General features: G+C 48.5%; 1 pseudogene; it reads right to left on the reverse strand.

Annotated features, from left to right (window-relative positions):
- Positions 1-5,295: 5,295 nt before the first annotated feature.
- Positions 5,296-5,788, reverse strand: LOC129023204 (iron-sulfur cluster assembly 2 homolog, mitochondrial-like; annotated as a pseudogene).
- Positions 5,789-12,775: the final 6,987 nt, after the last annotated feature.

The raw sequence follows: 12,775 nt of genomic DNA on the forward strand, positions 1-12,775 counted from the left end.
TGCAACCTCTGCCTCCCGGGTTCAAACGCCTCACCCTCCCGAGTAGCTAGCATTACAGGCATGTGCCACCACACCCAACTAATTTTGTATTTTTAGTAGAGATGAGGTTTCACCATGTTGGTCAGGCTGGTCTTGAACTTCAGACCTCAGGTGATCTGCCCGCCTCGGCCCCCCAAAGTGCTGGGATTACAGGCGTGAGCCACCGTACCTGGCCAAAAATTGTATTTTTAATTGACAAATAATAGTTATATATATATATAGGGTACAATGTGATGTTTTGATATATGTTTACAATGTGGAATGATTAAACTGGGCTAATTAACAAATTCATCACCTCACATACTTATTTTTTTGTGATGAAAACATTTAAAATCTACTCTTAGCAATTTTGAAATATACAATGCACTAGTGTTTATTATAGTCACCATGCTGTGCTCACTAGAGTTTATTTCTCCTGTTTAACTGAAACTTTGCACCCTTTGATCAACATCTCCCCTTTCTCCCCTTTCCCCCTCCACCCCCTCCTCCAGCTTCTGGTAACCACTGTTCTACTCTCTACTTTGATGAGTTCAACTTCTTTAGATTCCACATATGAGTGAGATCATGCGGTATTTGTCTTCTGTGCCTGCCTTACTTCACTTAGCATAATATCCTCCAGGTTTATCCATGTTGTCACCAATGGCAGGATTAACCTCCTTTTTCTTTCTTTTTTTTTTTTTTGAGACGGAGTCTCTCTCTGTTGCCCAGGCTGGAGTGCAGTGGCTTGATCCCGGCTCACTGCAACTGCCACCACCTGGGTTCAAGCGATTCTCCTGCCTCAGCCTCCTGTGTAGCTGGGATTACAGACACTTGCCACCATGCCTGGCTAATTTTTGTATTTTTAGTAGAGACAGGGTTTTGTTAAATTGGGCAGGCTGGTCTCGAACTCCTGACCTCAGGTGACCTGCCCACCTCGGCTTCCCAATAACCTCCTTTTTTAGCCATCGTGCATATATACACCACATTTAAAAAATCTATTCATCTGTTGATGGACAGATGAATGGACTGTAGATTGATTCCATGTCTTGGCTATTGTGAATAGTGCTGCAATGAACGTGGGGGTGCAGGCATCTCGTCAGCATACTGACTTCAATTCCTTTGGATAGATATCCAGCAGTGGGATTGCTGGATCATATGGCAATTCTATTTTTAGTTTTCTGAGGAACCTCCATCCTGTTCTCCATAATGGCTGCGCTAATTTACATTCCCACCAACAGAACATAAGCGTTCCGTTTTCCTACATCCTGGCCCTCACTTCTCTTTTGTCTTTTTGATACTGGCCATTCTAACAGGTGGGAGGAGATATCCCATGGTGGCTTTAGTTTGCATTTTCCTGATGATTCATAATGCTGAGCATGTTTTCATATATATGTTGACCATTTGTATGGCTTCTTTTGAGAAGTGTCTATTTAAGTCCACTGCCCGAAAAAAAAAAATCTCCCACTAAAGAAAAGACCAGGACCACATGGCTTCACGGTGAAATTCTACCAAACATTTAAAGAAAAACCAATACTTATCCTTCCTAAACTCTTCCAAAATAAAGAAGAAGGAATACTTCCAAGCTTATTTTACAGCATTATCCTGAATGCAAAGCCAGACCAGGACACAAGGAAAGATAATTAACAGGCCAATATCTCTGAGAGAATAGGTACAAAATACTAGCAAACCAAATTCAACAGCACATTGAAAGGATCATTCACCATGATCAAGTGGGATTTATCCCTGGGACGCAAGGGTGGGTCAACATAGATAAATCAATAAATGTGAGCCAGGGCGGTGGCTTATGCCTGTAATCCCAGCACTTTGGGAGGCCGAAGCAGGTGGATCGCCTGAGATTAGGAGCCATTATTTGAGATCAGCCTGGCCAACATGGCGAAAATGTTTCTACTAAAAATACAAAACTTAATCGGGCATGGTGGCACATGCCTGTAGTTGCAGCTACTCGGGAGGCTGAGGTGGGAGAATCGCTTGAACCCCGGAGGCGGAGGCTGCAGTGAGCCAAGATTGTACCACTGCACTCCAGTCCAGGCGACAGAGTGAGACTCTGTCTCAAAAAACCCAAAATCGAAAACCAAACCAAAACAAAACAAAGATGTGATCACTACATTAATGAATTAAGGACAAAAACCATAAGATCATCTCAATAGATAGAGAAAAAGCACTTGATAAAATTTAACATATTTTCCTGATAAAAACTCTCAACAAATTAGGCACAGAAGGAACATACCGCAACACAATAAAGGTCATATATGACAAGCCCATAGCTAACATCATACTCAATGGTGCAAAGCTGAAAGCTTTTCCTTTAAGATTAGGAAGACCACCCTCACCACCTCTAGTCAACATTGCGCTCGAAGTTCTAGCCAGATCAATCAGATAAGACGCACACACACACACACACACACACACACACACACACACACGTCTTTCTTATTCTTCCCTTGCTCCCTCTCCTGCCCCTTCTATCCCAGTGAAGGAGGAGGAGGTTGCATGCAGTAAGCTGAGATCATGCCACTGCACTCCAGCCTGGGCTACAGAGATTTTGTCTCAAAAAAAAAAAAAAAAAAAAAAAAGAAGGTTAATCCTGCCATTGGTGACAACATGAATGAACCTGCAGGACATTATGCTATTATGCTAAGTGACATAAGGACCTGGTTCCTCCTCCTGCCCCTTCTCCATCTGCGCTCTCACTACTGCTCCACTGAGATCCCCAAGAGCAAAGCTGTGACACAGACTTCAGTAGGAGTCATCAGACAAAAAGGAACACAACCACCTAGCATGAAAGGGGGTGAGAAGCTGAAGATCCTACACATCTAGGGTGTGTTTATGAGAGGAAGGGAGGGAGGCAGAGAGGGAGAGAGGGGAGAGAACAAGAGGAAGGGAGACAGAGGGGAGAGAGAGAGGCCAGAGAAAGAGAGAAAGAGGGAGAGAGAGGAGGTGGGGGGAGAGACTGAGAAGAGAGAGAAGAGAAAAAGGGAGGGAGAGAGAGGGGGAGAGACAGAGGAGAGAGGGAAGAAAGAGAGAGAGGGAGAGAGAGGAGAGAGAAGGGGTCAGGGGAGAGAGGGGAGAGAAAGATGGGGAGAGACACACAGAGAGAGAGGGAGACAGAGGGGAGAGAGGGGAGAGACAGAGGGACAGAGAAAGAAGGAGAGGAGGTGGGGAGAGAGGGAAGAGAGAGAGGAGAAAGAGAGAGAGGAGAGTGGAGAGACCAAGGGGAAAGAGAGAGAGGGAGAGAGAGAAAAGGAGCACTGGCAAGCTTTTGTTTGTGCTCCCCTGAGAGAGGGCTGTATGGAATGCCTATTCATTATTAACAGGGACAAAAGCAGTGATGATTCCAGTAACAACCACCCTCACCACAGCCATTTGTGGAAAGGAGAGACAGCATCTACTGAGCACCCCGCTCGGTGCTGGGCACCTGGTGAGGCCCTCACACATTCACAATCTCTGAGTCAGCAGCCACCAGGGGGCTGGCCCCTCACCTCAGCCAGGAGGAAACTGAGCACCCAGCCTGGCCTGCGGGTGGTGAATCCCCACCCACCACTCCTACTTCCTGGGGCCTCTGTTTACCAGTTACTGTAATTAAAAGATTAATAGAGGGGAAATAGGGGAGGAGGTGGGGAGGCCCTTCCTTTTTCTGCTGTGAGTTCCTGGAATCTTCTCTTGACACAAAACATCAGGGAGGCAGGCCTGTGGGTCATGACAGGTTCCTCCCCACTGGAGGGAGGTGGCCTTCTGCTATTTTATCCTCCCCGGACCTTTAGCAGCTTCTGGGTGGACCCTCAGTTTTAGATTAAACAATCACCCTTCCTCTTCTCTGACTCAAGTCACTGAATGGGGTTGACCCATCTTGATTCCAAAAGGGAGGACATAACCCAGGTTTGGCCAATAATAGTCATCGTGATTGGGTTCCGGATGGACGAGCACGTGATCCAATTTGAGCCAGTGAGAATCAGCTCTAAAACTCTGGTTGGATCAATTCAGAAAGAACAGCTCTCTTTGAGCAGAGCTTAAGAAGCTCATAGGATGTAATTTTGGGCCTTGCCATCAAAGCCACCCTGCAAACAAAACTGGTGCAGGAGAAAGCCGAGACTGGAGATGGTGAGAATGAGCTCAAGCATCTTGTTATGCAGATACCCCATTTTCTTTTTCTTTTTTTTTTTTTTGACAGAGTCTCACTCTATCACCCAGGCTGGAGTGCAATGGTGTGATCTCGGCTCACTGCAACGTCTACCTGCTGGGTTCAAGCGATTCTCCTGCCTCAGCCTCCCGAGTAGCCGGGATTACAAGCATGCACCATCAAGTCCGGCTAATTTTTGTACTTTTAGTAGCAATGGGGTTTCACTGTGTTGCCCAGGCTGGTCTCGAACTCGTGACCTCAGGTGATCTGCCCACCTCAGCCTCCCAAAGTGTTGGGATTATAGGCGTGAGCCACCATGCCCCGTTCCCATTCGCTTTTTATCACAGGAGCCAAAGAACACTCTCTCCCTGGTTTGTGTTTTTTTTTGGTCCTACTAAGACATTTTAAGATGAGTTTCTGTCATTTCCATTTGAAAAAGTCCTGACTAGTTTACTCCCCCAAACCAATCAGAAGACACAAAGCAGAGCTCACCTTCCTGGGAATGGGCCCTTTAACCCCTCTTTTTTTTTTCTCCCCTCTAGTTTGGAAATTCTTTCTCTCTCCACTTCTGCCTGTCCCAGGCTTCATTGGCCATGATCGTCCTCCATTGCTGGGTCTCAGTCTCCTCCTCCCTCCATAAATCTCCCCCTTTCTCAGATGAAAAGACCAACACTGAAAAGGCAAGTTGATATGCTCCGGTTTGCACAGAGCCCTGGAAGCAGAGCTGGGATTTGAATTCTGGGCTCCTGATTCTCTGTCCAGGGCTCTTCATTCTGGCAGAGCAGGAGATCAATTTCTTTTCTTTCTTTTTTTTTAGACGAAGCTTTTATACATAGCTATCCACATATGTACAAGCAGCTCTTAAGGCCAGAGAAGTTAATTCCAAATTTTAGAGCTGTGGAGGCTCTATAGATTATACAGAGTTTCAGCTAGTGATTAAATCTGAGGTAACAGCATCTAGAGGCTCAGCCTTAGCACTGAGGGGAGCTGGAGGGAAAAATTAAGCCAAGAGTAAAATCTTCCCATTCTGAAAATAATAGTGGCATAACACAATACTCCTGGACTGTGGGAAATAAAATGGAGAGGGACATGATTAGAAGGAAACTTCTAGAATTCTACTAATTCCAGGTTCCTCAAATTGGTACAACTGGTGACAAGCTCAGAGTCACCTGTCATCGCATCAAAGTTTGACAGAGAAGGATGACCCACAGGAGCAGCCTTGCTGTGCTTGAGGGTTGTTCAACACTTGAAATGCGCTTCGGATCAGTTCTTGGCTGAAGGCCTCCTGGGCCCCTTTCGCGAAGGCTAAGCTATCAGAGTCAACCACCACTCTTGCCCCTCCCTGTTCAAATACCCTGTCGTTGGGGTTGATAACTGTATCCAGTGAACATCTGTATTGGAATCCGGAGCATCTACCTCCCTCCACCTGCAGCCTGAGGAATTCTGATCCTTTGGTGATTTCCAGAAGCCTCTGGACGCAGCTGTCCGTGAGGCGGATCTGCCCTTCGCCGGCCTCGGCGCTGCAGGACACGCCCGGAGTCCCAGGGAGGCCGCGAGGAGCCTGCCCCTCGGCCAGGGAGTGACCGCTGTCTGCGTCGCGGCCCTTAAGGACAACCCCCGGGCGGCAGCCATCTTCCTCCACCCAGGAGATCAATTTCTTTGTTAAGGTTCAACCTAAGGCTGTAGCACTCACTCACTGAGGTTCCTAAGAAACCTCAGTCTATCCTAGGAAGCCTCCTGCTGAGACCTGCCCCGCACTGCCACCTGGTGGTAAGATATAGAAACACACCCTCCAAGGTGGGATCAGATTGTGCGCCTGCTCCGCCCCCACCCCGCCCTCTCCACGGTGGTCTCGGGTAAAGGGGTGGTGGAAAGGGAACCAAGAGCTAGTTCCTAGAAGTTTAGGTATCTGGGATTGAGATTGGAGTGGGGCTACACCTCCTTCTCTGTTTTCAGTACCAGCCATAGCTCTGTCACTGTGCATCTAGTTTCTTTCCTCTTTGCAGACACAGGCCACTTGTGAAACTAATTGTATTCCCTCTTTGCATTGTCTTCCAGGACACCTGGAACCAGCGTACAGTTCACTATTAGCAACTGGATAGAATCGTATGGCAGGAATTTAGAAGAGGAGCTTAATCTCTGAGTCCACATTCCTTCCCCTGGGCCTCATTTTCCTACCTTATTTTATATTTAGTTTTCTGATGATGTTCAAGACATCCTTCCAGCCACCTTACCTCTCCTCTTTTTAAGGGACAGGAGGGACAAAGCAAGGTTATACATTCAGAAAGAGCTTGCCTACCTTCTGCAAGTCTCAGTTTCCTCCCCTATAAAGTGGGCACAAGAATCCCTGCCTTGGAGGGTTTTGTGTGTGTTTCAGGAGATGCTGGATTAATATTAGTGTCCACCCTATTTCCCACCTCCCCATCCTCCAGGCTCTCTGCCACTTATGTGACGCAGGCTAGGATGCAAAGGAGATCAACAGCACAGATCACTTTTTCCCCAGCGCCATCTGTGCTCTGCAGGTCCAGAGGGTGCCCCTACTAGAGCCTTGTACCCTGAGCCCAGTCCCTACCTGCCTTCTGGAAGATGTTGGCTCCAGAATTCTCTGCCTCCCTCCTGCAGGCATTGTGGCATTCACAGCTGATTTGCAGAGAGCCCAGATGCATCTCATAAATAAGGAATGTACTGTTCTGCGAGACGGCTGTGGCGTGGCTTTGTGGGGGTGGGCAGGCTGGAGTGAACAGGAACCACGAGAGGCAGGGAGGACTGTACAGGGGCTGCTGACCAGGTGGAAGATGATGGGAGCCTCAGAAGGTGTCATGGGACAGGGTCAGGGAGAGGGCTCTATGCGGCCAGGATCTGGATGCAGATTGTTGGGACTGAAATTAGGCTCAGATCCCTTCTAGTTGAGTCTGTTTATCTTCAGTTTCCTTGTCTATAAAATGGGGAGAGATTGTGTATCCCTGGCATCACTGGACTGTTAGTAGCTATTGCATTTATAGCATTTATCCCAGAACCTGAAACACAGTAAATGCTCAGTAAGTGTTATTATTTGCCCCAAACTGTCTTAGTGCTTTCCCCAAGAGCTTTGTGTTGTTTGTACTATGAGGAATAATGAGAGTGGTGTGGGAGTCGGCCTCTGTGTCTGCAGAGAGGACCACAGGCCACAGGAATAGAGACAGGTAGATAGGATCAAGGTGACAGGAACAGATGTTCAGAGTAAGAGATGAGGTCACCATCATCAACCCAGACAAGCCAGGTAAGTCCCTGAAAGGGGACTGCATTTCTGCAGCCATTTCAAGGTGGGCACTTGAGACATTTGATTGGCTTTTAAAGGAAAGACTGACCTTTAGAAGGCATAAGGAGCTGGGGTCCCTGGAGACCCTGGGATGACACCGTCAGCATGGCTGTATTGAAACAGAGACCTCAGGCAAGCCACCTTTCTTCTCTGGGTCTCTGTTCCATCTATAAAGCGGTTTCTGAGAAGCCTTCCAGAACCGCAGCATTTGAAGCTTCAAGATTTAGTCATTCTTCTGGCAAACATACGTGGAGGCCCTCCTGTGTAGCAGACCCTTCACCATGCCCTGGAGATGCTGGGGTGCGACAATAAAGTAGGCTTCTCCCATGATGAACCTCACAGGTTAGTTGTGGGGGCGTCGGGGATGTAGGGGGTGGGGAGAGGAGAGAGAGAGATTGTGTACAACAGAAAAGCAAATGGATATGTAATTCTGAACTGAAATCAGCCCCAGAAGGAGAGGGGCCCCAGTCAATCCAGGGACCTAAAAGTCAGGGAAGGTTCCCTGAAGACCATGAGGCTGGGCTGTTCCTGGAGGTGTGTGCCTGGGGTGGGAGCGTGCTGAATGATGAGGGTGGAACCATGGGCTGGGGGCCAGCCAGGGCGGGGTGAGGCTGCACAGGAAGGTAAAGGTTGCTCTCCATCTTGAGACCAGAGGGGCTGCGAGCAGGGGAGTGATGAGGTCAGCTTTGCATTTCCAGAATCTTCAGGCTGCTGCAGCAAGGAGAACAGATTGGAGGGAAGCCCAGTAGGGGACGTTGGAGGCCAGGACCACGGTGGCGGCTTGGTGGGAGGGGGAATGACTTGGCGAAATGTTCCAGAGCATCGATGGGGCTTGGAGTGCATTGGGTGTGGGGTCGTGGGAGAAAGAAGGGTGACTGCAAAACTGGAGGAAGGGTGTCTTTGTAAAGTCTCCTGCAGAGCTTGTCTTCCCCATCCCAATTCCTTCTAGCCCCATCTCTGGCTCTGTCAGCATCTGTCCATACAGGAAAAAAGATGAGACTCATCTCCTGTGGCTGAGAGGTGGCGGCAGGGGGATGGGGAGGAGGGAAGTCAGCCGCTGTGCTGGCGGCTGCGGTCTGCACCTTTCTCTCAGCCGCAGCAGAAGCAGCAGCAGAAGCCGCTGCAGCAGGGAGACGATGGCCAGGCTGCAGCACCTGCTGGGGCGACTGGGAGGGCCGGGGAGCAGGTGCAGGGCGTCTGGAGGGGGTCTGTTTGCAGATGGATGAGAGCAACACACACTCTGCCCCCCTTCTCTGTTGTCTGGACACAAAAACCCAGACAAAGAAGCAGCAGGGATGGGGACACGGCCCTGATGCACGTAGGCAAGCACACACGCTGGAGACAAAAGAGAGGCAGAGGCGAGGTGCATGGAGCAGGCAGCCTGGGGGCAGGGGGAGGCCCCCTGCGACCTCAGACGAGGTCTCCTGGCCAACTGAGCCTTGCTGTGTGCACCATAAAATAAAGATGCTGGGGGAAACCAGTGGTCCCTGGACTTTCATAGTTTGATGGGGTTTTTTTTTTTTTTTTGTCTTAATGGAAAATGGGTCATAGACTCCATAAAGCAGAAGATACATTTTCAGGTCCCGCCAATGGAGAAAAGACCTGATGATTTTTTGTAAGTGCCACTAATGTAGTATAGTGTCTACACTACCCTGAATTATAGTCAAAGCAACAGCATCTGCTCACACAGAAAGAACAGCAACTGTGTCTGTGGACTGGACTTGATATGTGCGTGCACTGCAGACAGTGTTGGTGTCTGTTTAGCTTCTAAGATCCTTTATAATAACTACCCAGGTATAAGAACTCTAGGTCTTGTGGGGAGTCTCTAATGGCCTTGAGAGAGAAAGAGAGAGAGAGTGAGAGGGAGAGAGGGAGAGAGTGACACAGAGAGAGAGAGAGAGAGAGAGAGAGAGAGAGACTACTAGGCTGAAGTCAGATCACTTGCATGAGGCCCAAAAACTGGGAGCCGGAACCACAGAATATTCACAGGAAAGAGGAAAAAATTCAGAAAAATAATAGTTCAAAGTCATATTTCATACTAATATGAGAGCAAGCGAGAGAGAGAGAGAGAGCATTTACTGAGCACTGTGACAGGGCCATGTGTTTTCTGCGCTCAGACCACTTAATTCTTTCAAAAGCCCTGCAAGTGAGCTTATGTAATCTCCATTCTACAGAAGAGGAAACTGAAGCCCAGAGAGTTGAAGTTCCCTGCCCAAAGTCACATGGTGGTTAAGGGGCAAGGGTGGGATTCAAATTTAGTTCTGTCTGACTCCCGAGCCCATGTATTCGCTGCCCGCCCTGGCTGGGAGGAAGGCAGAGAAAGGAAACAAGACAGAGAGTCAGGTGGCAAAGAGCCTGGCAGTCCCTGGTGGGTTCCTCCCCACTATTCCTGCAGACAGAAGGAGACCAGGCCCCGGGTGCTGTCCATCACCTCTCAAAGCCTGTTTCCTTGTGTACCCAATGCAGACAACAGTGCCCAGCTCATGGGGGCTGTTGTGTCAATTGGATGAGGGCACATGCTTGGTCTGTGCAAGGGTCAGGCTGGAGGAGGCAAGAAGCTGATGTCCAGGGATCATCCTTCAACCACAAGAGATAAAAGCGGGTGGAGGGCAGGGCGCGGTAGCTCACGCCTGTAATCCCAGCACTTTGGGACACTGAGGCGGGTGGGTCACGAGGTTAAGAGATTGAGACCATCCTGGCCAACATGGTGAAACTCCGTCTCTACTAAAAATACAAAAATTAGCTGGGTGTGGTGGCATGTGCCTGTAGTCCCAGCTACTTGGGAGGCTGAGGCAGCAGAATTGCTTGAACCTGGGAGGCGGAGCGTGCAGTGAGCTGAGATCACACCACTGCATTCCAGCCTGGCAACAGAGCGAGACTCCGTCTCAAAAAAAAAAAAAAAAAAAAAAGTGGGTGGAGGAGTTCCACGACATCCTCGACCTGGGGTAGGACATGTTGGGTGTGTCCGACAGTCTCCCAGAAGACCTCAGCAGGACTGAGTTCTAGTCGCTAACAACTTACTCATAGCTATGGAGTAAATTGTTCTCTCTCCACTCAAATTCTTATGTTGAATCCTTAAACCCCAATGTGACTACATTGGAAGATAGGGTCTCTAAAGAGGTAATTAAGGTAGAATGAGGTAGAAAGGGTGAGACCCTAATCTGACAGGACCGATGTCCTTATGAGAAGAGGGAGAGACACCCGGGTGGTGTGTGCACAGAGAAAAGACCACATGAAGACACAGTGAGAAGCTGCCATCTATGAATCGAGGAGAGAGGCCGCAGGAGAAGTTGACCCTGCTTTTACCTTGGTCTTGGACTTCCAGCCTCCTTAAGTTGTTTGTTAAGACACTTCAGTCTATCATATTTTGTTACGACTGTCCTTGCTGACAAGTATCCTCTTTAATGTACTTATTCCAGATTTCTCCTCTTCCCTGTCTCCCTAACCTGCTCCCTTACCAAGGCTTCCTGGTACCAATACCTCCTAAATAAACAACTTGCATTTGAATTCGTGTCTCAGGATCTGTATCTGGGGTGATCCAGGCTTATATTCCCCATTTATCCTTTATCTAGAGAGACTGCTGATCTTCACACATTTAGGTGCCACTGGGGGCATGACAGAGATAAGATTTTGGAGACCACTGAGCTCTAGTTGACCATGGCATTGATCCTGAGCCCATGCCCAGATGAACAGACCCTGGAGTGACCCAAGCATGGCAGTGGGGTCATTGTTCAGCTGGCTAAGGGGTGGTGCATCCCTTCCTAGGGGAAAAAAGGATTCAGGATGATGCAGACGGGTTTTCAGAGAGGCTGAGGGCAGCTTCTGGAATCAGACAGTACTGGGTTTCAATCTCAGGTTTTCTACATTCTAGCTGGCTGACCTTGGATAAGTCACTTTCCCTCTCTAAGCCTCGCTTTCCTTACCAGTTGGAGATGACACCGATACTTCCTTAGAGGGTGCTAAGACAGAGTGTGGGTAAAGCACTTGGAAAGTCTTCTGGCAAGTAAGTGGGCAAGGGGTCAAGTTCATTGCATCTGACGGTGATTACAGGGCTGGAGAGAGGGTGGCAGGGTAATAATTTTGTAGTTTCAGGGAATTGTTGAAAGGCACATTCTTTCTGGGCCATACCAAATGCAGGTCTCCTCTTCTCTGCTCTACAAACACTCACTGCTGAACTCAGGGAGCCCCAACGCTCACCACAGGTAAGGATGGCCACTTTGATGAGTCAAATGAGATTTTCTATCCGGGTAAAACCAGGAGCTGTTTGCTCAGGGAACAGCCGTCAGAAAAGAGATCCCCTGATCCCCTGATGCCCCAGTCTCCATCGTAACATGGCTGGAGGGAAGACAAAATTTGGCCTTTCCCAGAGCCCTTCCTCTAAGGGCTACAGGTGTGGCCCGGCAGAGAAGTGGAGCTGGGAACATGGGAGGGTGTATGTGAGGAAGCCCACCTTGCTACTGACCTCATAATCCCTCTGACAAGTCAAGGTGGGGGAATAGAAAAGGAAACGTGGAACAGAGAGGTACATACCCAAAAGAATGGAAAAGAAGGATTCAAACAAATACTTGCACATGCATGTTCATAGCAGCGCTATTCACATTAGCCAAAGGGTGGAAACAAACCATATGTCCATCAATGGATGAATGGATGAATAAATTGTGTTCTGTTCATACAATGGAATATTATTCGGTCATAAAAGGAATAAAGTGCTGAGCCATGCTACATTGTGGATGAATCTCAAAAACATTATGCCGAGTGAAAGAAGCCAGCACAAAAGGTCACATATGACAATGGGCTGGAGGGGAAACTGGGAAGTAACCGCTTAAGGGTGTGGGGTGTTATTTTGGGGGTGATGAAAATGTCTTGGAACTAGCTAGACCTGGTGGCAGCATAACATTGTGAATGTACTCAGTGCCACTGAATCATACGCTTTAAATGGTTAGTTTTAGAGGATGCGACTTCCCTTTCTTTTCTGTTTGTTTCTTTCTCTTTTTGAGACAGAGTTTTGCTGTTGCCCATGCTGGAGTGCAGTGGTGCAATCAGAGCTCACTGTAGCCTCTAACGCCTAGGCTCAAGTGATTCTCTTCTCTCAGCTGTCCATGTAGCTGGGACCACAGGCACACACTACCATGCCTGGCTAATATTTAAAAGGTCTCTGTAGAGATGCGGTGGAGCCGGGGGTCGATCTCATTATGTTGCCCAGGCTGGTCTTGAGTTCCTGGACTCAAGCGATCTTCCCATCTCAACCTGCCAAAGCGCTGGAATTACAGGTGTGAGGCACTGTGCCCGACCTTAGATTATGTGAATTTCCTATCTCTCTC

The sequence above is a fragment of the Pongo pygmaeus genome, chromosome 23 (genome assembly GCF_028885625.2).
Source record: "Pongo pygmaeus isolate AG05252 chromosome 23, NHGRI_mPonPyg2-v2.0_pri, whole genome shotgun sequence".
NCBI lineage: Eukaryota > Metazoa > Chordata > Mammalia > Primates > Hominidae > Pongo > Pongo pygmaeus.